The 24,252-nt window shown below is 42.7% G+C and overlaps 1 pseudogene; it reads right to left on the minus strand.

The window, feature by feature from the left end:
• Positions 1–10,539: 10,539 nt before the first annotated feature.
• LOC115501949 overlaps positions 10,540–24,252 on the minus strand; it is a 101,613-nt pseudogene continuing 87,900 nt past the window's right edge.

Raw genomic sequence — 24,252 nt, forward strand, 5'->3', positions numbered from 1 at the left:
TCTGAGAAGCCTTGGAAAAGAAACCGGCTTTCTGTGGGAAAGATTGTTTTTGAGACGCTGACCAGCCAGAGTTCAGCAGGAGGAGGCATACTGGCCCAGATCATAGAGATGCCTACGGGCAGCTGGGAGGAGGTGCAGGACATAGATGGGCTTGTGTTTCCAGGCGAGGCATCCTGCCTCCTCAGCCACCTTCTTGACAGTGCAAATGTGAGCTTCGGTTTGGAATAAACTGAGTTTAACACCAGCTGCCGGGAGGTGTCGGAGATCCAGCCGCAGGTACCTGGTCACTTTCCGAGAAACTGAGTTCAGGATGTGGGGGATGTGGGATGCTGGTATGGTGGTAAGTTGATTTGGACACAATCGGCTCTTCCCGGGAATGGGAGACCCCCCTCGCGGCCATCATGAACTTCTAAGGCTTGCTCTGTGTACAAGCCTGTTTGTCTCCATCCATTCACTTCATGGTCAATATACATTAAAGGCCCTGTGTCAAGGGCTGTGTCAAGGGCTGTGTCAATGTGCTGTCCTGTATGCTGCAGCTGCCCCCTGGTAGACTCGGATAAGTAATCACGATTCTTTTTATGTACCTTGAGATAGTCAAATTTCAGAAATCATCATTGACTTACAGTTTGTGTAGACTCAACCAAAGCCACCTTGTTATGGACTAGATTTTGTCCTCCCTCCCCCCTGTCCCCATTCATATGTTGTAGATAGGGCCTGTGAGGAGTTGGTGAACATTAAGTGAGGTTGTAAGGGTGGCGCCCCAATCCCATAGGGCCGGTGGCTTCCTGATAAGAAGAGGAAGAGACACCAGAGCGCTCTCTCTCTCTCTCTCTCTCTCTTTCTGAGCACACACCGAGGCAAGGCCATCTGAGCACATGTCAAGAGCTTTTACCAGAAACTGACCATGTTGGAATCCCAATCTTGGACTTCCAGTCTGTAGAACCATAAGAAAATAAATTTCTGTTGTTCGAGCTGCCCAATCTATGGCATTGTACCACAGCCCAAGCACACTAACATACACCTAAATTTTCTCAACTTTAATTATTCACGATTAGTCGACTCTCCCTGGGCCTGTATGTGGAAGTTAGCTTTTTAACCTAAATCAGAACTTCACCTTTTTTCCTGCTAGGTTTTGCCTTGAAAGATGAATACAATTCCAATCAAAGCTGTCTGTTCTTCTCTTTTATAATAAATTGTCTTGCACAAGACTTTTGCTCATACTGCTGCCATTGTGTTTGCTTCCTACCACCCCAACGTTTTCCCCTCCATTCCCTTGCTCTTCCTTGCTCCCGTTGGGCTCTGTGCCATTAATTGATCAAGAGATCCCTGTTGTCAACAAGAAGAAAAGGAAAGGCGTAAAGGTCATTGTTAGAGTAGGGGACAGCAATGGTTCTCAGCCTGCTCTGCACGTTCACCGCTATCTGGTTCATATATCAAAAAAATTCTGATTTAATTTGACATAGGTACTTTCCGAACACTGGGACTTTTAAAGACTTCTCAGGAGGAGCTAATAAGTAGCCCAAATTGAAAACCTGCATAGAGCACACCAAGAATGAATTATGCCCCAAAGGAATTTAAGGTGAGGTTTAGTGCCTAAATTCTACTCCTTACCACAATTTGTATCTAGTTTGGAATTAAGAAGTTCTGGCATAGGGGTGCCTGGATGGCTCAGTCAGTTAAGCATCCGACTTTGGCTGAGGTCGTAATCTCACAGTTCCTGGGTCCGAGCCCCGCGTTGGGCTCTGTGCCGACAGCTCAGAGCCTCGAGCCTGCTTTGAATTCTGTATCTCCCTCTTTCTCTGCCCCTCCCCTGCTCACACTCTGCCTCTCTCTCTCAAAAATAAATAAAGATTAGAAAAAAGAAGTTCTGACATAGGTACAAAAAGGGTGGAAAGTACCACTTTTTTTTTTTTACCAAATGCCCAATATCCCAATTCAATGCATCAGTTCTCTGTTAGAAGATGCTGGAACATGAACATTCTTTAGGTGGGTTAGGTATGGAAACCAAGTGGGGGCTCCTCTTAGTAGTGGTCACAGCACCTACGTATCTAAAAATAGCTGAGCTGAATAGTGGAATGTCAAGCCACATACCCAGTTGCCATACCACTGTTATGGTCACGATCTGTACTGCTTGCCTTCCAATCTAAACAAGAACAGAAATGCAGGATCAGAGAAGAGACCATGTCTGGGCCTGGCCAAGGCAAGCATGGGGACAGACCAAGAGAGGCCACAAGAGACCCAAGGTTAAGGGGCCTAGGAAGAGAGAGAACACACAGGCCTCCCTGTCTTTTACTGCGTAGCACTCCAGTGCTCTATTTATTTAAAAAAAAAGAAAAGAAAAAGACTCCATTATGGTCTCAGATTCTACCCATCAGATGAGGAACCCTTTTTATCTTGGGGAAAAGCTGAACGAGACTGGACAGAGGGCCGGCAGTGTCCTTTACAGTGAAGTGTGGGAAGGGCTGAACATCCCTACCCTCATCAACAACACCCAAAACGGTGGTTAGTAGTGTCAGAAAGACAACTAGGTAATTTCTTCACCTTGTGCCACGCTGACAAGAATAAATGATTCTCATTCATTCCAGGAATGAAGTGAGGTGGCCTGTAGAAAAATGAGAATTGGCAGTGTCTCACGGATTCCTGGAAGAGGTGAAGAGCTGTGCCTCAGGATAGGTGGGGACAAGGGGCGTGCCATGGGCCTCCACACAAGTTTGGGCTCCTCTCCCCTGCAGCGCTACCGTAGGGGAGCCTGAGTGGCTCCGTAGGTTGAGCGTCAGACTCTTGATTTCAGCTCAGGTAGTGATCCCAGGGCTGTGGGACTGAGCCCTGCCTCACATGGGGTTCCACGCTCAGCATGGAGCCTGCTTAAGATTCTCTTTCTCTCTTCCTCTACTCCTCTCCCCCATTCACACACACACACACTCTCTCTCTCAAAATAAATAAATAAATAAATAAATAGGAAATATTTTTAAAATAAATAATGTATTACCAGGAAAATAATTCCACCCTCACCATTATCCATCACAACCCAGAGCCTGACCGGATGTCTCTCATTACCCAGTCCAAAGTTCTGAAGATGAACACTTAATTGGTCCGCCTTGGTTCTGATATCTGCTGACCACTGTCCGTTCTCGCCACATCACAGCGCTCTGATGCTGAGTGGACAGATGCCTAAAGTGTAGACAGTACACCCATCCTTCAGTCTCAGTTTTCCTTGTCACTAATAAGCAAGGGTCATTTTCCCCCAAAGATGTAAAGAGTTTAGTGAGAAGGGGTTTCTCCTCGTGAAGAAACGTTTCATTGTAGGATTTCAACCTCATGAGCTACTTAATGGTGTTGACCAACTTAGTGCTCAGCCGTGGGTATAAGGATGGGAAGTGGGAGGGGAAATAAAATGTCTGTGGGGAGACTCTTTCAAAGAAACAGGGGTGACAGCGCTTCCTTAGGGAGTGGGCAGAGTCAACAAGAAGCTCTGGACAAAGCCCCCCTCGGCCCCTACAGAAGAGACCCTAAAGCTCACTTTCCCTGCTGCAGATTGCTCCGTGGATGATGACATTGGGAAAAATACAACAATGCCCCATGATAGGCATTCTGGGTAAGGAAACTACTTCAGGGAAAACCTTTTCTTTTTTAAATTAACACTAGAAGATTTTCCTTTTTTTTTAGAGCATTTTTAGGTGTATAGCAAAATTGAGAGGAAGGTAAAAAGATTTTTCCATATCCTCTCTGTCCCTTCCCATGCATAGCCTCCCTCATTGACCACATTCTCCTACCAAAGTGATACCTCTGATGAACCTGCCTTGACACATATAATCACCCAAGGTCCATAGTTTATGTTACAGTTAACTCTTGGTGTTGTACCTTCTATGGGTTTGGACAAGTGTATAAATAAGGACATGCATCCATCATTATACTATCATACAGAGTAGTTTCACTGCTCTAAAAATTCTCTGTGTTTGCACCTACTCATCCCTCTTCTACGCATTCCCAGTCTCTTCAACCACTGATTTTTCTTCCCATCTCCATAGTTTTGCCATTTCTAGAATGTCATATAGTTAGAATCACAATGCATGAGCCTTTTCATAATGGTTTCTTTCACTTAGTAACATGCATTTAAAGTTCCTGCATGTTTTCTCATGGTTGGTAGCTCGTTTCTTTTTGGTGCTGAAGAATGTTCCATTGTGTGGACGTACCCCCATGTATTTATCCATTCGCTAACTGAAGGACATCTTCGTTGCCTCCAAGTTTTGGCAATGATGAGTAAAGCTGATATAAATATCTATGCACAGGCTTTTGTGTGGACCGAAGTTGTCAACTTCTTGGGGTAAATGCTCAGCAGGATTGCTGGATCATATGGTAAAAATAGGTTTAGTTTTGTAAGAAACCACCAAACTTTCTTCCAAAGTGGAACTCTCTTCCTTGGGTTGTTTAAAAGGTACATTCATGAGTTAAATTTTCTTCTAAAAGAAGAAGAAGAGCGAAAACACTTGATAAGGAAAAACGTTCTCGAATAACAGAAGAGGGCTATGAAAGCAAACTCCACCAGAGGCACGATGGCTCATGGCCACGGTTCTTTGATAGGAACCCCATCAAAGTTCACTCTTCGCGATGAACTAGCAAAATCCAAAGATTCGTTTTAATTGTCTTTAGAGAGAAATCACATTTTCTAGGCTTTGATGAGGTTAAATGAATCTTTTCTAACCATCTCTCTCTTCTGTATCTTTTCCTCATATAGATATTTCCTCATAAAGATATTCTTTATCTTTTTCTCATAAGTACATCGGTTGGGCGACTTCTGTCCCCAGGTTTGCTACTGTCTTGACTGCCGAAGCTGCATTCAGATGGACCACCTAGATAGAAGCTTAGATGTTTGTGGTGGGGCGGGGGTGGGGGGGGGCGACAAATTAAGAAGGAGCACCCAGTTTTATGGGCCGTGTTGCTTTATGGTTTTCAATGTGAGTGACATTGTGTGTGCCGAGCAGATTAGTTGGTTAGTGCTGTGAAGAATAAAGGTTAAAGACCCCTCTGTAGTTGCATAATTAGCATTAAATCCACCGAGTATGCTTTTAAACCTGTTCTATTGTGCTTTTAAGGGAGCCAACAAACCCATGGAAAAAGCAGTGCAAATTCACTCCTACAAGTAATTTCGTCTCTCTGTTTATGGAGCTGCCTTAGATCCACAATCAAAGGTATCCAACAACGAGAAATAGAAACGCTTTCTCTCTTCTCTGTTTTGTCTCTTGTGGTTCACGAAATTCAGGACACTGATTATAGAATCTATTGTAAAAAGTTAAGCAGTCAAATGAGACAATGGACGATAATTCTGAACCTGATGTTTATAACTCAGACTTGTGAGGTTTTGTGCGTGCTTGCCTGGTCTGGGATGGCTTTTATGGAAAAGTTTGGAAATGCTAACCAGGCTAGCAGTTTTGGGGGTGTGCCCACAGAGTGCTGCTGAATTTTGTGTGATTATGTACAAATTTGGTACAGTAAGCCCTTGATTATTACTCAGTTCCCTACTCACATAAGAAGCCGGAAGCACAGGAGAGTAATAGCAAAGCTATCAAAAAGGGTTCCTTCCCCTGGAGAAATACAAGGATGGCCTTATCATCCGGATGATTCATTTATTCATTCAACAAATACCAACGGAGCATTTACTTAGTACTTAGCACAGTTATATAGTTGCAAACACACACAAAAAAACTTGCCCCGAGAGGGTTTATTGTCTCATAGAAGATACACATATTAAATAACGAAATAAATTTATACTTAAATTATAGTAAGTCCTGTGAGGGAAAGTTCCAGGGTGCTGTGGAAGAGTCGAGGAAGGGGCCTTGATTTGGCAGGTTGACGTTTTTAGAAGATAGCCCAGTATCTCTGAGAAGCTAGAACTTTCCTGTGGCCCAGAGTAAAACCATTCCATGGCCTCTCAGATTTCCTGAGGGTTAAGTTGGCATCGGAACCTGAAAGTGGGAAGGCGGGCTCTTGGAGAGACTGGGCTGACCACAGTTTCCGCTGGCTCCCACCCAAATGCATTTCTCTTGTTTCAGACTCTAGAAACCCGCCAGGTATGGAACCCCACCTCCCATCCTTAATGTCACTGCCCTGAGACTGGCACTCCCTTCTCACCCTTTTTCCCTTGCTAATCTAGCAAGGTGGCTTTTCTCTCCGACTCTGTATTCTTTCCATAGAGGCAGACCCGGAGGGATCGATTCCCGTGTTTGGTTACAGTGGAATGTTAATTGATGAGTTTCAGACAGAAAAATATCCAATTACGCAATCACCGTCTCTACCTTTCATTTCAAAAGTTCTTAATCTCAAACCCAGGTGAGGGGGAGAGAGAGGTGGGTGTAGTGTGTAGACAGAGGTGATGTATAAGTGCATCTGGCGACACAGAGGAATGCTTTGCAGACAGTCGGCTGCTGTGTGCGTGTGGCAGGGTACTCGTGTGCCGTGCTGCTCGGCGTGGATATTGGCAGAGCGGAGGGCAAGGTTTTACCTTAAGTGAGGCTATTAAAATGACAAACATCGCTGTCAGTTTCCACCACTTCCTCACGTCTCACAGAATTACCCATCACTTTTTAATTGATTTGAGATAATGCTTTTATCTTAACAAGGATCAGTTTGCGATATATTGTTAATACAGAATAATAAAAAGACAAAAAGAAAAGGATACCTAATCCAATCATCCATAAGTAGCCACTAATCCATTAGGGACTTTTACCAAAGAGGCACTGATGTTAAAATGGCATATTTTTCCATGCTTTTAATTTCCTTTATTTTTATACATTTACTATAGATTTCAAGTGGGTTTCTTAGAGGTGATTTTTTTTTGTAGGTTATTTGATGGTGTTAACTATTGTAATTTGTATTTTTACTGAAGTCCAGGAACTTGGCAGATTTCTTATGAACTCTTCAGTTGATTTGAGGTGGCTTCAGTCAACTATTAACGCTTCATCTAAGATTTTTTTTTTATCAACGACAAGTTATTTTTAATTTTTTGACTTAAAATAGTGTTCGCTATTATCGTCAATTCTATATCTCATTTTCAGTTATTAACTTGATTCTTTTTTTTTCTTTCCTTTTTTCAATATATGAAGTTTATTGTCAAATTGGTTTCCATACAACACCCAGCGCTCATCCCAAAAGGTGCCCTCCTCAATACCCATCACCCACCCTCCCCTCCCTCCCACCCCCCATCAACCCTCAGTTTGTTCTCAGTTTTTAAGAGTCTCTTATGCTTTGGCTCTCTTCCACTCTGACCTCTTTTTTTTTTTCCTTCTCCTTCCTCATCTAAGATTTTTTACTTGATAGTGCAGTGGTGAATTCAGAGAAGATGCCAGATAAGCGTGAGACTTGGTTGATGAGGTAGAGAAATGTGGAAGCAGCTTTTTAAACTTCAAATATACGCAAACTTACCTATTATTCAGAGGCGTATTTTTGTTTTAATATTGACGTAGGCATTCAAGAGACTAAATATATTTTTGTAAAATTTTACTAATAATAGAAATTGATACTTGACATTTTACAAAGTACAGGTGGATGTACGGCTTCATTCACTTAATTAACATCACAACCTGGTGTGGAAGGTGACCCCCACGTAATTGATGGAAATACTGGGACTCTGAGAGTTCAATTCCTAAATTCACAGAACTATGTGATGGGCTGGAACTCAGCTATGAGGCTGTTCAAGGCGTGTGCTCTTCATGCATTATCGCGGACAAGAAATCACAAAGCCATCATCCGGGATGAGACTATCCCTCATTTTATTTTTCTCTCTTTATTGTGCTGTATGAAAGATGCAAATCATTTGAAAGGGTATACCTCTCTCACACACAGAAATGGTATCAAATGCTGTTAGATCCGGCTTTCCTTCCTGGTGATAGAAACCTGCAACCAGGGCGTTTCTCCACTAGAGGGCACAACTCTGAGATCGCCGTTCTGCGGTAGTACCCAGGGAGATGATAAAGAGTCATCAAATACTCTGTGCTCGCTTTCATCAGCTTTATAACACCTGGTTGAAAGTCTAAAGCCGTGGACATAGAATGCAATGAAAAACACTTAATTCTAAGTGGAAAAAAAATAATAAACGTTTTTACTTTTCCCCGCTTGGCAATGCTTTCCCTATCATGTATGTGGTAAATCATGGCATCTGTTAGAACATGCTGTTTCACTATTAAGCAAAGCTTTTCCTTGTCTCTGGTGTGAGATTGACAGGAAGAAGGGAAAATGTAAGTTCCATATTTTTAATCACATTGTTTCTGTCGACCTAACAAATTTTAGGTAAATTATTATATCTCGAATGAGTACAATGGCTCACATTTGCCAGAGTTGATGAAAATTAAAGCCATAGAAATTCCCTGAGGCACAGAGTATCCAGCCCGGAAACACTTTAGAGTCCAAATGACTTATTTTGTAAATAAGAAAACTAAGTCTCAGCATGGGAAATGACTTGCCTTTGATTACCGGGCCAGCCTGAACCGGAAGCGAACCCAGAGACCAGGTCGAGGTTCACACGGTCTCATCCTATCCACAAACCCGTGCACAAGTGTCTGAGTGACCCTGATCACCAAATTCTTTGTGGTCTGATTCCGTGATGTTAATAAAGCCTGAGGAGAGAGTCTTGATAACGTAGGTTGTATGCATCCGTTTCAGTTTCCACCAGGAAATTGTGCCAAAGGGGTTGATCCCCAGCTAGATACACCTAGAGGGACCCTTGCATCCCTAGGCCCATTATCTCGTGGCTGCGTCTCATCTCATGCCTACACTCCTAAGACCATCCCAAAGATGCATCCTTCCTCGTTCTCATCTTCAGAGGTAGAGAGCTCACAGTTATGAGATTATCTAATCCTTCTGGTTAGCGAAGGAATCCCACCTCGCTTTAGTTGGGCGAGAGAGCATGGCTTGGGAAGTGGGGTCAGGGATCGGGGAACAATTTAAGATTGCTGCCCTTTTTCATCTGACGATCAAGGAGGACAGAAGGGCCATGTGACTCATCCAAGGCCTTGAAATTAGATGTCAGAACAGGCATTATATACGGCAATCGACACCTCATTAGACTTGCAGTCAAGTATTATAAGTAATGACTTATATATACAGTATATAAGAGGTTTCTGAAGGCTGAGAGTCACCGGGACGCTTTTTTCTTCCAGCCTTTCTCTAATTTCTCTCTAAGTACTGTCTCAACACCTCCCCAAAGTATTCCCCTTGGACTCTTCCCTCTCTGTCTCTGTCCTGTGCCTTTTTCACCCTTGTGCTTTTAGCACCTTCCAGTTCACCCCCCACCCCCCCAGTACCGGGGCAGTTCGCTGAGCCCTCCACCAGAGCAAATACGGTCATTCCCTCCCCTGATTAAAATTCTTTATTAGCTCCCCACTGTCTGTACTGACAGCTGTTTAGCTGCAATTCAGAGAAGAACAGTTCGATCTGTGGAGCCAGAATATGTGCTTTCCCTCTTCCCCTCATTGGCTTTCCCACCTGGGAAGCTCCCCCTCTGGTCTGTCCTCCTTACCTTGCGGAAGAGACTGGAAGCGGAGGAAGGTTTCCCAGGAACGAGCTCAGCCTTCGCTTCACGCAGCAAAAAGAGGTACAGGATTTTAAGTTATGAGCGCAGAGGCCTGTAACGCCTAGTGAGTCAAAAAGATTCTAAAAGACTGCAAGAAAAAATTAGATACATCCATAGATACATAGATACATAGATTCCTGTGCCGAACAGTCATCAGGCTCCTGGTGTGATCTGCCCTACATTCCTTGTCCCCTGGGGAACCACCTAAGCGTTGGGTATCACCTTTCTTTCCTCTGCTTGCCCTGCTGTGTCGCCTCTGGCCATTTATATTCCGCCTCTGTCTTTTATTTGTGGTAATTTTATATGTGACAGGTGCTAACAGACTAAGGGGAAATGATGGAAGGTCCTATTGAAATGACAAATGCAAGCAGTTAATACAAGCAAGCTCCCTGAAAGTAGTATCGCATTCTCAGCTAAACATTTGAAATAGGAGACAGTCAATAACAGGGGTTTTGAAGGCTTCATTTCATCCCAGATTCCTCATGAATCCAACCTGGAGATTCATTCAGTTATATTTTTGAGCCTATCACCGGACACACCCCTCCCCCACCTCCCACCGTGTATAAAAGTTGAGGGGATTTTTCCGGATTTTCCCATCGGGCCAGAAGTCAAAGCAAATTGGGGGGGGGGGGGGGGGGGTCATCCGGTGACGCATTCATTCCGCACGTATTTATTACACAGCTCCTGGAAGCCAGTACCTTGCCAGGATTGGAGGCTGGAGATGGGCAGATGGTTGAGAGTATCATCTTGTCCTCTGTCACTTCCCACCGAAGGGAGAGGGTTCTTCAGGGAAACTGACGTGTAATCAAATAGGCACATCGTGTGTTATATGCTGTGATTTAGAAACACATGTAAAGGACTAGGGACTAGAGTGAAGAGAAAGCCTAGAGCTTCAGAAGGTAGGGGAGGCGGGCTTCTTGGAGAAGATGGGGCTAGGACGGGAGGAGGCCCCCGTGTGAAGGAAGCTGGAGATGTCACCCAGGAAGAGGGGCAGCACGGGTGGGACTGTTGGGTTGCTTTCCATCAGGCGTGTGCAACAGCACAACGGACTCACTGAGGTCCAGGGGGCCGGTGGGCCGTGGTTTCTCGGGGGGCCGGTGAGCCAGGAACCGCTGATGTGTTTCAGGACGGTGACCGGGCAGGTATACAAAATTCACCTTTGTCATTTGCCCTTTGAAAAATATTTATTAGCCCCCTTTAGTTGGTTACTGGACTATTCTTATATTTCATTTTAGTTATAAATTATAAGTCTAAAGTACAGGGGATACCATTCTCTCTGGTCAGGTAATATATCATTCACATCCATGGTATGACAGATCAATTTCCAGTTGACAGAAACGAGAGGAAACCTACCTTAATGGTATGCTGGATGTCTGCCTTGGGTGACGCCAGGCCTGGCTGAAGGTAGAAGTCTGAAAGAAAAGAAAGCGTCATGGACCATGAATGTCCCCTGAATTTACCTTCCCCGTCAGCGGTGATGGTGCACCAAAAGTAAGGTGTTTCTAGTGTGATAAGGAACCTGGCCACAGAAGTATGAGGTCCTGAAAGTGAAGAACATTCCTCATATCAGGCGATTCCAAAGGCGTGTCAGCGTGGAAGCACCTTAGAGGTGGTTTATTTTATGTCCAAGAGACACACATTTGTGAACCCTTGAGAGATACCAAGACCTACGTCAACCTCAGTTTGTGGCTTGCAACCCAGGGAGAGGTAGAAGTGTTTCCAGGGGCGCCTGGGTGGCTCAGTCGGTTAAGCAGCCGACTCTTGATTTCAGCTCAGGTCATGATCTCAGTTTCGTGAGTTCGAGCCCCGCGTCAGGCTCTACGCTGACAGTGCGGAGCCTGCTTGGGATTCTCTCTTTCCTTCTCTCTCTGCCTCTCTCTCTCTCTCTTTCTCTTTCTCAAAAGTAAATAAATAAACATTAAAATAATAATAATAAAGGGAGGTGCCTGGGTGGCTCAGTCTGTTAAACATCAGACTTTGGCTCAGGTCATGATCTCGCGGTTCCTGAGTTTGAGCCCTGCGTTTGGCTGTCTGCTGCCAGATCCTTGGTCCCCCTCTCTCTTTGTCCCTCCCCCCTCTCTTTCTTTCTCTCTCTCTCTCAAAAATAAATAAACATTTTAAAAAATGGCTTAAAAAAAAAGAAGTGTGTCCGGATGTGCGTTAAACACAAGTCTCCATATAGTCCCCATCTATTTCTGCTGTTGTGTTTTGCTTTTTGTTTGTTTACTAAACTTTGTGCTATGAGTTTTGGATGACACAACAGCACTAGAATGAGATTTTCCTCCCTTGACTTAATCATACTGATCAGAGAGGAACTAACTTTGGAGGTGTGGGGTGATGTTATTTAACATCTGCATGCTACGTAAGTCATTTGGGGATCCTCCAAGAGCACGCGCTGTACTTTTTGGGAAATACTGGCCCTATTTACGTGTTTGTGCTTTATATCATTTCGGTCTTAAAATCGTACAGATTCCGAGTACCTATGCTGGATCCTTGTCTTAGAGCTGCCCAAAAATGCGTGCCATAGGACAATTTTATAATGATGGCACCCAGTATCAGATTAATCTTGAATGCGTTATGAAATGCCTTATGTTGATTCTCACTTAGGTCTATCAATCAACTGATACATTGATCTATCAATCTATTGATCTATTATATATCAGTAAATCATGCATTTCGTTATTTGGTGTATGAACAGGCTGGCAAGATTTCCATTGCCTTTCTAGATGTTGGGAACCACTTACCCTTTCTTCCACCTCCTTGACCACTGACGCTTAAGGCTAGATCTGTGTGAGCTATAAAACTTTCTAGCTGTTTTGTTTTATTTCTTTGCTTAAGACACGACATTGTATAGATGTCTGCTTCTAGGCAGAAAATATTAGCAGTGTCACGTGCTTAAAGCGCTTCAAAGCTATAGTCTTATACAAATGCAATTGGTTTTACTAATACTTTTTCAGCAAAAAAGAAGGAAGAAAAGGGTATAAATATGACTAACTGAATCCTTAAATGCCTCTCAGTGACTTCCTTTTGTTTCACTATTTGTACCTTCCTGTTCTTTTGTACTACGGATAATTTTTACAATAAAATTGTGAAATTTAAGTGCTTGACATCTGAAGGATTAACACTTAAATAATTAAAATCGTATCATCCATAAAATAGATTTCATACGGGTTTTATACCATTATATATGTTTACAGGAGACAGCACATCCTGATTTGGTCCCTCATTGGGGGCTAACAATTGGTTCTTCCCATAAGTGACCCTCACCGCACTTGTTTTCCAGGAGGGAAGCATGAAAAGAATGACTGCAGGTTACCATTGCCAGTTGGTTCATTTGTTGGGGGGACATCGTGTTGTATTTTGACTGTTGCTGTTCTAGTTTATGTATACAGCCCAGAATGTTAGCTAGATGTAAAATGCCCTGAAAAGCAAGTGGGGGAAAAGAACTTCAGTGGCTGGACATTTGCCACCTCTTTCCATCATAAAAGCATAGTTCACCCTTTATATTTTTCAGTGGGGCCTTGCAAAATGAAAACATACATTTATTTAGTTATTTGTTGATTTATTTACATATATGCATGTCAACAGTGCTTGGGAGAAAACTCTCTCTTTCTCTCTTTCTCTCCCATAGTGGAATGGTTTGTAAGCTGGTGACGTGGTCGGCCTATAGAGACTTTTGCCAGCAAATTGATCCATTATTTATAAAAGTTGGAAAGATACCACATCTCCATGGCAGATACGTCAAGGCTTTGTTTATACAGCACATCTAAAGCACCTGTTCTGTCATTAATTTTTATTTCAGCTATCATGATAAACACTGGCCCCATAATGAAGCAGGTCACTGCCCAGTTTATCTGTTTTTATAGTGACGGGAATAACTCTCTCAGATATGTCATGGTTTAGCTATTTTGGTAACCTCCAGGAACAAATCAAATCTTCCGTATTTCAATCCAATTGATGTTGCAAGGATCAGTGATTATTTCAGTTGAGAAAATGAATAGACTCCGACTCAGGGCTGTCTGTCACTCTGTACCTTTCATTCTGGCATAATTTAGTGGTCCTTCCATGGGTTGTCATGAAATCAAAGAAAAGACGAGAATAATTAAGATTTAGAGTGTAGAAGATTTAGGAAAAGATCCCATGCAGGTTCAATTCCTTTGTATCATTCCAGTGCCACTTGGCCCCCCGTTTGACGTGTGACACACAGGGTAGTGATTTTTACGTTGCTCTTCCAAGGATTCTGGGAATTTTAGACAATGTTAAGATGTCTTTTTTGAAGGATGAAATCCAAGCGAGTGCCAAGGAAGTGTAATAGAGTGAAAAGGTCTCTGCAAGGCTGTCTCTTTCATGTCCCCAACTCACGGCTTCGGGCCCTCAGAGCTCTCCTGCAAACTTGCCCCTGTGGAGCCCTTTTGGTTGCTGCACAAGGACAGTTTTTTCCCAAATGGATTGCCAGCTGATACAGAATAGTCAAATTACCATTCCCCCTTTAAAAAAAAATTTTTTTTAACATTTATTTATTATTAAGAGACAGAGAGAGACAGACGGTGAACAGGGGAGGCACAGAGAGAGAGGGAGACACAGAATTTGAAGCAGGCTCCAGGCTCTGATCTGTCAGCACAGAGCCCAACGTGGGGCTCAAACTCACGAACTGCGAGATCATGACCTGAGCCGAAGTCGGATGCTTAACCTACTGAGCCATCCAGGCGCCCCTCCCCTTTTGAATATATAATGAGACACTGATAATCTAAGGGTATTTTTCCTTTCTACTCTTTTAATTTCAAATTGTATTTTCTTGTACTAAATATTGACTTGAGAAACATGAAGTCATCTCAAATGAGGTTGTTCAGCAGTATGTTCAATAAATCAATTTAAAGTAATACAGCCACACACATATAGACCCGTCTCTTGGAGGGGAGGAGCCCAAAAAGAGATAAATGGTACAGTGAAAAATAATAACCTTACCAGTCCCATGGAGGCTCCCACGGAGCCTCCCACTGGAGGCTATGAGGCTCTCAGCTCAGAATGCTCACTGTCCCAAAAGGTAGATCCCCCCCAAACATTTATCTGAGAAGGGCATGCCTTAGTAGATGGTACAAAGAAGGGGAGCTTGCTTTTGAATGGTTGGAGCCCTGCTTCTCTCTTGCAGCTGTGGGACTATCAACGACTAAACATGACAGGGGAGGTTTCTCAGCTCCCTGCTGCCTGCCCTGAGCTCAGGGTAGCTTCCTGTGGACTGCGTTGAGCCTTTGACAAACTCTTGTGGACGTCTTGGAAACTGAGGTGAGTTTGAGTAGCCCCCCGCCCTTTTCCCACTGTCCACCCATCTCGTTGCCCAGGCTCATAATGTACTTAGTAAGTAACACAGTTATAAATTGTGTCTTGGCCTGAGTCCTAATGGGTGGACTTTTACTGCCAGAGTCCTAATGTCCACCGGAGGGCAGTTCAACATTCCTCCCTTTCCAGTCCTCTCCTAATCCCTGGTTAGAAACATTCACTCATCCTATGGCTCTAGACCTGCTGGTCCCTAAAGGTTCTGGCTGCAGCAGAGACCAGCCTGCCCAATTAAACTCGTGCATATGGTCGAAGTACACATTACTGATTCTCTATAAAACAGAATTCCCTCTTAAATAGGACATAAGTCCGCACGGCTCTCTCAACAACCTTTCAGCACTCAGGCACAAATGTGCCTTGGCGTGTCCAGCCACAGCCTTGCAGTTATATTGTTCTGGAGTCCTCTTTTACGGCCACCCCCCTGTTTTTCTAAAGAGATACAGAGGAAATGAGTTTATCTAGCCCTATAGACTCCCAGTAATAAGTTGTTCAGCAGACCGCTGCATAGACACAACAGGACACAGGCTTATGTGTGAATCCTGGTTGTAACTCCAAATCTAATTCCACCTGTTGTGTTCGAGTAGTTGGGAATCTATGTTTTAGAGCAACAGTTCTCAAACTTGAACATGGTTATGAGTCACCTAGGGAACTTGTTAAAATGCACATTCTAATTCAGGAAATTAGGAATGAGGTTGAAGATTGCGCATTTCTAGAAAGTTCCCAGGGGATGCCAGTGCTGATGGCCCATGGACCACACTTGGGAGTAGCAAGACTCTGGAGAATGATAAAGCCAGATACATAATATGGCCTTCTAGCTTTTAGGATATATTTATGTCTTGACATTTCCATCTGTATATATTCAGCGCTTTGGCATTTTCAAACCTGTTATTCATTATTGCGCTTGTCCCTGTGTCCTTTATGATAGGACCCTTATGATCATCACCATCTTTTGTCACCACCCAGAAAAAAAGATCCAGACAAGACATCTTAATCATGAACCTTTATCCTCATACTATCTGCTGCTTCTCCCCTTCTTTTTTCACCTCCTCCAGACCTTTTCCCTAGCGCTTTCTGTGAGCATTAAATTATTATTCAGAAACTGGTACAGTAACCAGTATGTGGTAAAGGCTCCATAAACATTGATTTGAATCGAAACGTCCCTACTGGGCCCTTCTGACTCATGCTCCCCAGAGAGCAGGGCCTCCCCAGTCGCCCTGTCTGTAGAGACCACCAGACCAGTAAGCAGCAGGACTTAGGGGCGTGGGTTTTCTCCCAGCTCCCTATTGTGTCTTCCTGACCGTCACTTTTTCCACCTCATGCCAGAGCCTCAGTCATTTGAGATTCCTGCCACCTCAATTCTGCCCTATGGCCTTTCTTACCATTCATCGCTTTCTGGGTTGTTTGTTAAAGTCATAATATAATTCACTCTGTTTCTTCCGCTTGGGCTTTTGCGATTATCACGCGTGTGATTATCCACTTATGTCTCAACTCCAACACCCTTCACCTACATGCTGCTTCAGGCACCTGCCTGTCTGGCTTCAACTGCACTGAGAATACTGGAGTCTACCGCATTGAGTCATTTAATTGATTTTGCTGATTACAAAATAATGCAAGCTCCTAATTCATTAAGGAAAGCCTGTATTTATAGACCAGAAAGTGAAAAGTATGTAATTCTAGCCAGATGTAACTAACAGTTAAAAACATAATTTGGCACAGATTATTTACCCAAATTGAAAGATATGAAATGAACAGCATAGCATCTTGAAAATATATTTAAAACTAATTTTCATTTAATAATATAAAATGGCAAATTAATGCCTATTAATACATAATGATAAATTCACCCTTTTAAACAGATTTCTAGTATTTCACTTTATAAATAAACTATAGTTGGGGCACCTGGGTGGCTCAGTCGGTTGAGCATCCGACTTCGGCTCAGGTCATGATCTCATGGTTCGTGAGTTTGAGCCCCGCATCAGGCTCTGTGCTGACAGCTCGGAGCCTGGGGTCTGCTTCGGATTCTGTGTCCACCCTCTCCCCCGCTCTCCACCCCACCCCTGCTTGTGCTCTGTCTCTGTCTTTCAAAAATGAATAAACATAAAAAATATTTATAAATAAACTATAGTTAATTTAAACCAATTCCCTCATAGTAGGCATTGAAATTGTCTGCACTATTATAGCTGTCTATGCTTACTCAGATAGTTTTGTATTGGCTTTTCTGTACTCTTTCCCAATTTCCTTAGCACATTATTCTAGAAGTGAAATGACTGGATCGAAACATATGTACAATATGTTAGGTTGTACTTAGGAAAGTTGCAAACTTTATTCTACGATGTGCCCATGTCAGCATTCCCCAATACCAATGAATATTGAATAATATTCATTTTTACCAACCCATGAGATAGATAACATCTCATATATTTAATGTGCATTTATTTGACTAATGCTGAAGTTTTACATATTTTTACACATTGATTAGCCACTTGAACATATAGCTGCGTGACTACAACCTCCACAGTTTCCTCTGTATAAAAGACAACATGGGGCGCCTGGATGGCTCAGTCGGTTGAGCGTCCGACTTCAGCTCAGGTCATGATCTCGCGGTTTGTGAGTTCGAGCCCCGCGTGGGGCTCTGTGCTGACAGATCAGACCGTGGAGCCTGCTTCAGATTCTGTGTCTTCCTCTCTCTCTGCCCCTCCCCCACTTGTGCTCTGTCTCTGTCTATCAAAAATAAATAAAATACTTTTTAAAAAGACAACAGGAGGAGCTTGGACTTTTTGGCCTTTTGCTTTAGGCTCTAAGGGTTTAATTTCTTTTGGCTTTAGTATGTAAATTCAGCTTTCTGGAATTTTATGACTTATTTATTTACTATGAGAGAGAGAGAGAGAGAGAGAGAGAATCTTTAAAAAAATTTTTTTTAACGTTTATTCATTTTTGAGAGACAGAGAGAGACAGAGCATGAGTGGGGAAGGGGCAGAGAGAGAAGGAGACACAGAATCCGAAGCAGCTCCACACTCTGAGCTGTCAGCACAGAGCCCCACGCGGGGCTCAAACTCACAAACTGCGAGATCATGACCTGAGCTGAAGTCAGACGTTCAACTGACTGAGCCACCCAGGCGCCCCAAGAGAGGGAGAGAATCTTAAGCAAGCTCCACACTCAGCACAGAGTTTGACCTGGGGCTTGACCCATGACCCTGGGATCTTGACTTGAGCTAAAGTCAAAAGTCAGACGCTCAACCAACTGAGCTACCCAGGCACCCTGAGGCTCCTGGAATTATAAATGCTTAGGGTGCAACTTGCAGTTAAAGTAAAACTGTCATGCCAACGACTTTATGACTTTCAACCCATTATAAGGATAGTTAGGAGCCAAATCTCTGTATGTAAAGTGTTTAGTGAATCTCTCTTCTCACTCTGATTCTCTCTCTCAGGGCTGCATTCAGATTTATGTTTTAATCAGACCGAATCAACATCTAATTTTCACTTACTTTGACTATTGTACTCAGTGAAGCAGAGAATGGGTCCGTCTTAACAAACACAGAGAAACACAAACACAAACACAAATACAACGACGGAAGGGGCCTCTCTCTGAGAGCATCAGTTTGGAGCTTGGCACGTGCCTGGGCGCTATTCATGGCATCAGTTCAAAAGATCAGCCCTTCCTTAGAAGGTCGTTTCTTTTTCTCTTACAGTTGTTGCTATGATGGTTAATGCTATTCTATTTTGCCACAACTTCTTTATTAACCCGCCAGTTACCTCCTCTCAATTTTCCCTTACACACACAAATTAGAGCAGGGCATTAAATGTATCCAACTCGTTAGGATTTGGGTTTGACAATAAATCTGCTTGATCTTTTTTTTTTTTTTTAAATTTTTTTTTTTTTCAACGTTTATTTATTTTTGGGACAGAGAGAGACAGAGCATGAACGGGGGAGGGGCAGAGAGAGAGGGAGACACAGAATCGGAAACAGGCTCCAGGCTCCGAGCCATCAGCCCAGAGCCCGACGCGGGGCTCGAACTCACGGACCGCGAGATCGTGACCTGGCTGAAGTCGGACGCTTAACCGACTGCGCCACCCAGGCGCCCCAGATCTGCTTGATCTTTATAGTCTTGCTACCCCCCTCGACACCCTCCTCACTTTTACTTCTTTTGTTCTTCACAGAGCTGTTTTCCCTCTTAACCACGTGGGCAAATCCTGTGGCTGTCTTTCCTTAATTTACCTCCCTTTATTAATGGTGGGAGCAAGGAACCGAGACATTTGACTCTAAAATGTACTTGAAAGCAGCAGCTTCCAGCTCTTGGCTCAGTCTAGTCCAGAAGTATTAAACTACCCATCCTAGTATTAAAGCTTTCTTACTCACCTGAACCAGTGTGGGGGCTAGTCCTTGACTAGAACACTGCCTTTTAGGCCGGTTGGTGAATTATGGTATGCTGCATATATATGACTCTTTTTCTTTAAACTTTCACGTGACTACATCATTACATATGCCGTCCGTCCCCCTTCAAGTTTCCCTCACATCCCCCTGCCCTGTTTCTTTGCCTCTCCAGATTTTCCACCCTCAAGGCCAGGTTGATTTCCACTTCTCCATTTCCTAACCAGTGACATCATTCCCACGTCTCCCCAGAGGTGGGATTCCTGTTGTGATATCTCTATAATTTGGTCACACATGCTTTGCACAATTACTTGCAATGACAGGTTACATGGTACATCAACAGATAGTCCTTACTTTTCCTTTTCCTTCCCTTTCCTTCCTTTCCCTCCCCTCCCGTCCCCCTTCCCTCCCTTCCCTTCCCTTCTGTCCCCTATCACCTCCCCTCCCCTCCCCTCCCTCCCCTCCCCTCCCTTCCCTTCCCTTCTGTCCCCTATCACCTCCCCTCCCCTCCCCTCCCTCCCCTCCCCTCCCCTCCCTTCTGTCCCCTATCACCTCCCCTCCCTCCCCTCCCCTCCCCTCCCCTCCCTTCTGTCCCCTATCACCTCCCCTCCCCTCCCCTCCCCTCCCCTCCCTTCCCTTCCAGTATAGTTCACATACTGAGTCATATTAGTTTCAGGTGTACAATATGGTGATTCAACACTTCCGTAAAACATCTAGTGCTCATCACAGCAAGTGCTCTCCTTCATCCGCATCACCTATGTTGCCCCCCCCCCCCCATCGCCCTTCTGGTAACCATCAGTTTGTTCTCTATAGTTAAGAGTCTGTTCCATGGTGTCTCTCTCTCTCTCTCTCTCTCTCTCTCTCTCTCTCTCTCTCCCTTTGCTCCTTTGTTTTGTTTCTTAAATTCCAAATATGAATGAAATCATATGGTATTTGTCTTTCTCTGACTGATTTATTTTGCTTAGCATTATACTCTTTAGCTCCATCCATGTCATTGCAAATGGCAAGATTTCATTCTTTTTTATGGCTGAGTACTATTCCGTGTGTGTGTGTGTGTGTGTGTGTGTGTGTGTGTGTAGCACATTTTCTTTATCCATTCATCAGTCAGTGGACACTTGGGCTGCTTCCATAATTTGGCTATTGCAAATAATGCTAATATAAACATAGGGGTGCGTGTATCTCTTTGAATTAGTGTCTTTGTATTCTTTGGGTAAATGCCCAGGAGCGTGATTACTGGATTGTAGGTAGTTAAAAAAAAGATAGAGAGTTCAGGCCATCATGAACTAGCTGTTGTATCCAACTCCTTTCTTATTTTTAAGGTATTCTTATCTCTGTGTAACTTATATAGATCCTAAGTTTTAAAACAGCATGCTTTCTGTTTCTCTTTCTCTTGCATGTTACAATGCTTTAAATATTTGGAAACTGCTATGAATCTCTTCACTTTAATCTTCTAATTCATGACATGTTTTGTGGAAACTCTCATCAGATTTGTCTCTTTTTCATAGGTAGCCTCCTTATAACCTTCCATTCATAACCGAGCGTGATATTTTCAATGTGGTCTGACTTGTATAGAACTCAATGAAGCTATGATTTGCAAAGTTATGGATGTTGACTTTTCTTCATGTAGTCTAACCTGGCATGGAGGTTTTAGTAATTATTTCACAATCTGACTTGCTCACTTAGCAATAAATTACATATATATACTTATTCACTACCCCCAAAATTCCCTGATGCTCATTTTCAGTCAGTGTAGTCTCTCTACCTCTGACCCAGGGCAACCTCCAATCTACTTTATGCTACTATAGGTTAGTTTGCATTTTCTAGAATTTTATATAAGTGAAATCATATACCCTTATATAATCTATCACAAAGGATTTTTCTCCTTTGGCAAATATATACTTGTTTTTTCTTAAAAGAAGCCAAATTATTTCAAAACTATGTTTGCAAAATTACATTTTTAAGCCTAACTTCAAGAGGTTTGTCCTTTCCAATTTCATCTTGTTGGTTTTAGCCCAGAGTTCCTGTACATCAAAATGATTTTGAATTCTGCATCTATCATCTGAAGTATTAGCTGGCTATCCTTTCTGGCTGTAAGCTTTTTGTAGTTGTGTTAAATAAATTTCAATACATTAATGCAGAACACAGAATCATAAAATATTAGAGTGTAAAGAACCTAAGTCATGGATAAAATAGTTGATCAGAACAACCAAGGATAAAACCCTATGTTCTGTCCATTTGACTCGGAGCCAAAGAGCTGGCTCCTCCCCCTCCTTTTCTTCCTACCTCACCTAAAACTCGATAGCAATTAGCACGTCTATAGAAGTTTTCAAACACAACACTTGTTGTAATTCCCTCACAGTGTTCTTTGTCCTTCCCTTTCTCTGTGTGTACGTGTTTAAACTTTTTTTTTCTTATTTTTTTGAGGGATAATTCACATTCAACACAATTCACCCATTTTAAATATAAACTTTGATGAGTATTGATAAATATAAACATTTACGTAGCCATTACCCCAATCATGGTGCAGAATATTTTCATCACTGCAAAAGTTTCCTAATGCTCTTTTGCACTTCCTATCCCTCTACCTGTGCCGCCAGGCAACCACTGGTCTCCTTTATGCTTCTATAGGTTCATTTGCATTTTCTATAGTTTTTTAGGGATGGAATCATGCAGTATGCACTCGTTTGTATCTGGCTGCCAGAATGTGTTTGAGATATATCCGTGATGTTGTCTGTACCAGCAATTCCTTTGTTTGTTTGTTTGTTTTTAATGAGCACCATTCCATTGAATGAACTTGTCTATTCATTCACCTGCTCCTGGCCATTTGAGTTGTGCCCACTTCTAAGCTATTATGAATAAAGTTGCTATAAACATTGTTGTACAAGTCTTTCTGTGGACGTATGCTTTCATTTCTCCTGGGTACAGAGTGGAGAGTGGAATTCGTAAGTCATGTGTTTAATTTCATAAGAAACTGCCAAAATATCTTTCCAAGTGACTGTACCATTTTACGTTCTTACCAGCAGCGTATGAGAGATCTAATCACTCCACATCCGCACCTACATTTGATCTCCCTTTCAGCCATTCTACAGAGGCATAGTAGTAACTCCTTGTGGTGGTTTTTATTAGCATTCCCCCGATGACTAAGGTTGGTGGACATCTCCTGATGTATCTTTGTTTTGTTTTGTTTTGTTTTGTTTTGTTTTGTTTTTGCTGTCCATATGTCTTTTGTGAAGTGTTCTCCCTTTCCTTTTTCTCTTGTTCACCAAGTAGCTATTCCCTATTTCTTTCAATCCCTATCTTTGGCTTAGAATGGCATATATCTGCTTTTTCTGAGCATGAAAATCTTCCCAGTTTTCTCCCTGACAGTAAGCCCAAGGCAGGGGTTCTACTGGGTGAATATGTTTACTGTAGGGAGGGAGGAACTGCTCCATGGAAATGTGTGCAAAATGCTTATTCACCGCACTATTTTCATGGTCTAATCTTTCAAACAAAACAAAATAAACTAGTTTTTAAGAAGCAATAGGAAATTTCTGCCACATAAATATTAGTGTTTTGAATCCAAAGAAGTCAATAAAGCTGAATTAAGAAAAAAAATCTCTCCTGTGGTTTCTTGGGCTGATTTCATTGAACTCGTTAATAAAATGCAATGTTTGGTACAGAAGATTTTTAGCATCTCTTCATGACTTCTTCTTTTAGTGACTGAAAGCTATAACTCATCTTGACAGTAAGCCATATTCAACATTTTCTGTGATCAGATTAGAAAGTTTCACCTTCTTAGAGATCTGCTTTGCCAGCTAGCTCATCTATGGGGAACAACTTGAAAATTATTTTTCTAGAGATTTGAAATATGAAAACATAGAAGAAAGACAGGGAGGTTGAATAATGAGAAAATGGTTAACCGGTTAAGAGTTATATAGCTCTGGGATGCTGCGTGGTTCAGTCAGTTAAGTGTCTGACTTCTACTCAGGTCATGATCTCATGGTTCATGAGTTAAATCCCTCCATTGGGCTCTACACTGACAGTGTGGAGCCTGCTTGGGATTCTCTCTCTCTCCCTCTCTCTCAGCCCCTCCCCTTTTCACACACTCTTTCTTTCTCTCGAAAATAAATAAAACTTGAAAAAGATGTTCATTCTACATCTATAAGCTTGTCAGACCACAGGACAGGAATCTGTGCACTCTGTAACATGGTACCATGACTTATGCCTTCCAGAGGCTGCAGAAAGTGTGTACTTACCATGCTCCCTTCAGGGGCTTTCCTCCCCCGACCTGGAGCCCTACAGCTCTCCTGATGACCCTTTTTCGTCATGATTTCCCCTGCGTACCTCATGTTCCCGCAGTAATGTGATTCCCACCCAGGGTTCACCTTTCCGTGGTACTTGTCTGAATTACCACATTTCCAGATTGAGGGGTAAGGAGACAAATACTCGTCCCTCTTTCACTAGGCTTCAAACTCATTAAAATATGTAAGCTCAGCTTTTGTCAATTTGTTTTTGCCTCTTATTTTAAATATCAGTAAATTATACTTTTTCATTACCTTCGTGGTGTTCCGCGTATGCAACACTAAACTCTCTGAGTGTGTTAGTTTGATTTGGCAGTTTGTATCTTTGTATTTTTGTTTATTTTTTCAATTAAAAAATAAATTTTAATCCCTGTCTTAATTTTTGGGGGGGATTTTTTTTAATCCCTGTCTTAATCTGTTTGGGCTGCTGTAATGGGCTGGGTGGCTAATAAACAGCAGAAATTCATTTCTCACAGTTCAGGAGGTTCAATGTCCAAGATCAAGGCACCAGCATGGTAGCCTTCTGATGAAAGCCTTCTTCCTGGTGCACAACTGGTACCTTCTTACTATGTCCTCTTATCATGGGAGGAAGGAAGATCTCTCTACAGCCACTTTTATAAAGGCACTAATCCCATTCATGAGAGTTTCACCCTCATGACCCAATCACATCTCAAAGGTCTCCCTTACTAATACTATCCACTTTA

The sequence above is a fragment of the Lynx canadensis genome, chromosome A2 (assembly GCF_007474595.2).
Source record: "Lynx canadensis isolate LIC74 chromosome A2, mLynCan4.pri.v2, whole genome shotgun sequence".
NCBI classification, from domain to species: Eukaryota; Metazoa; Chordata; class Mammalia; order Carnivora; family Felidae; genus Lynx; species Lynx canadensis.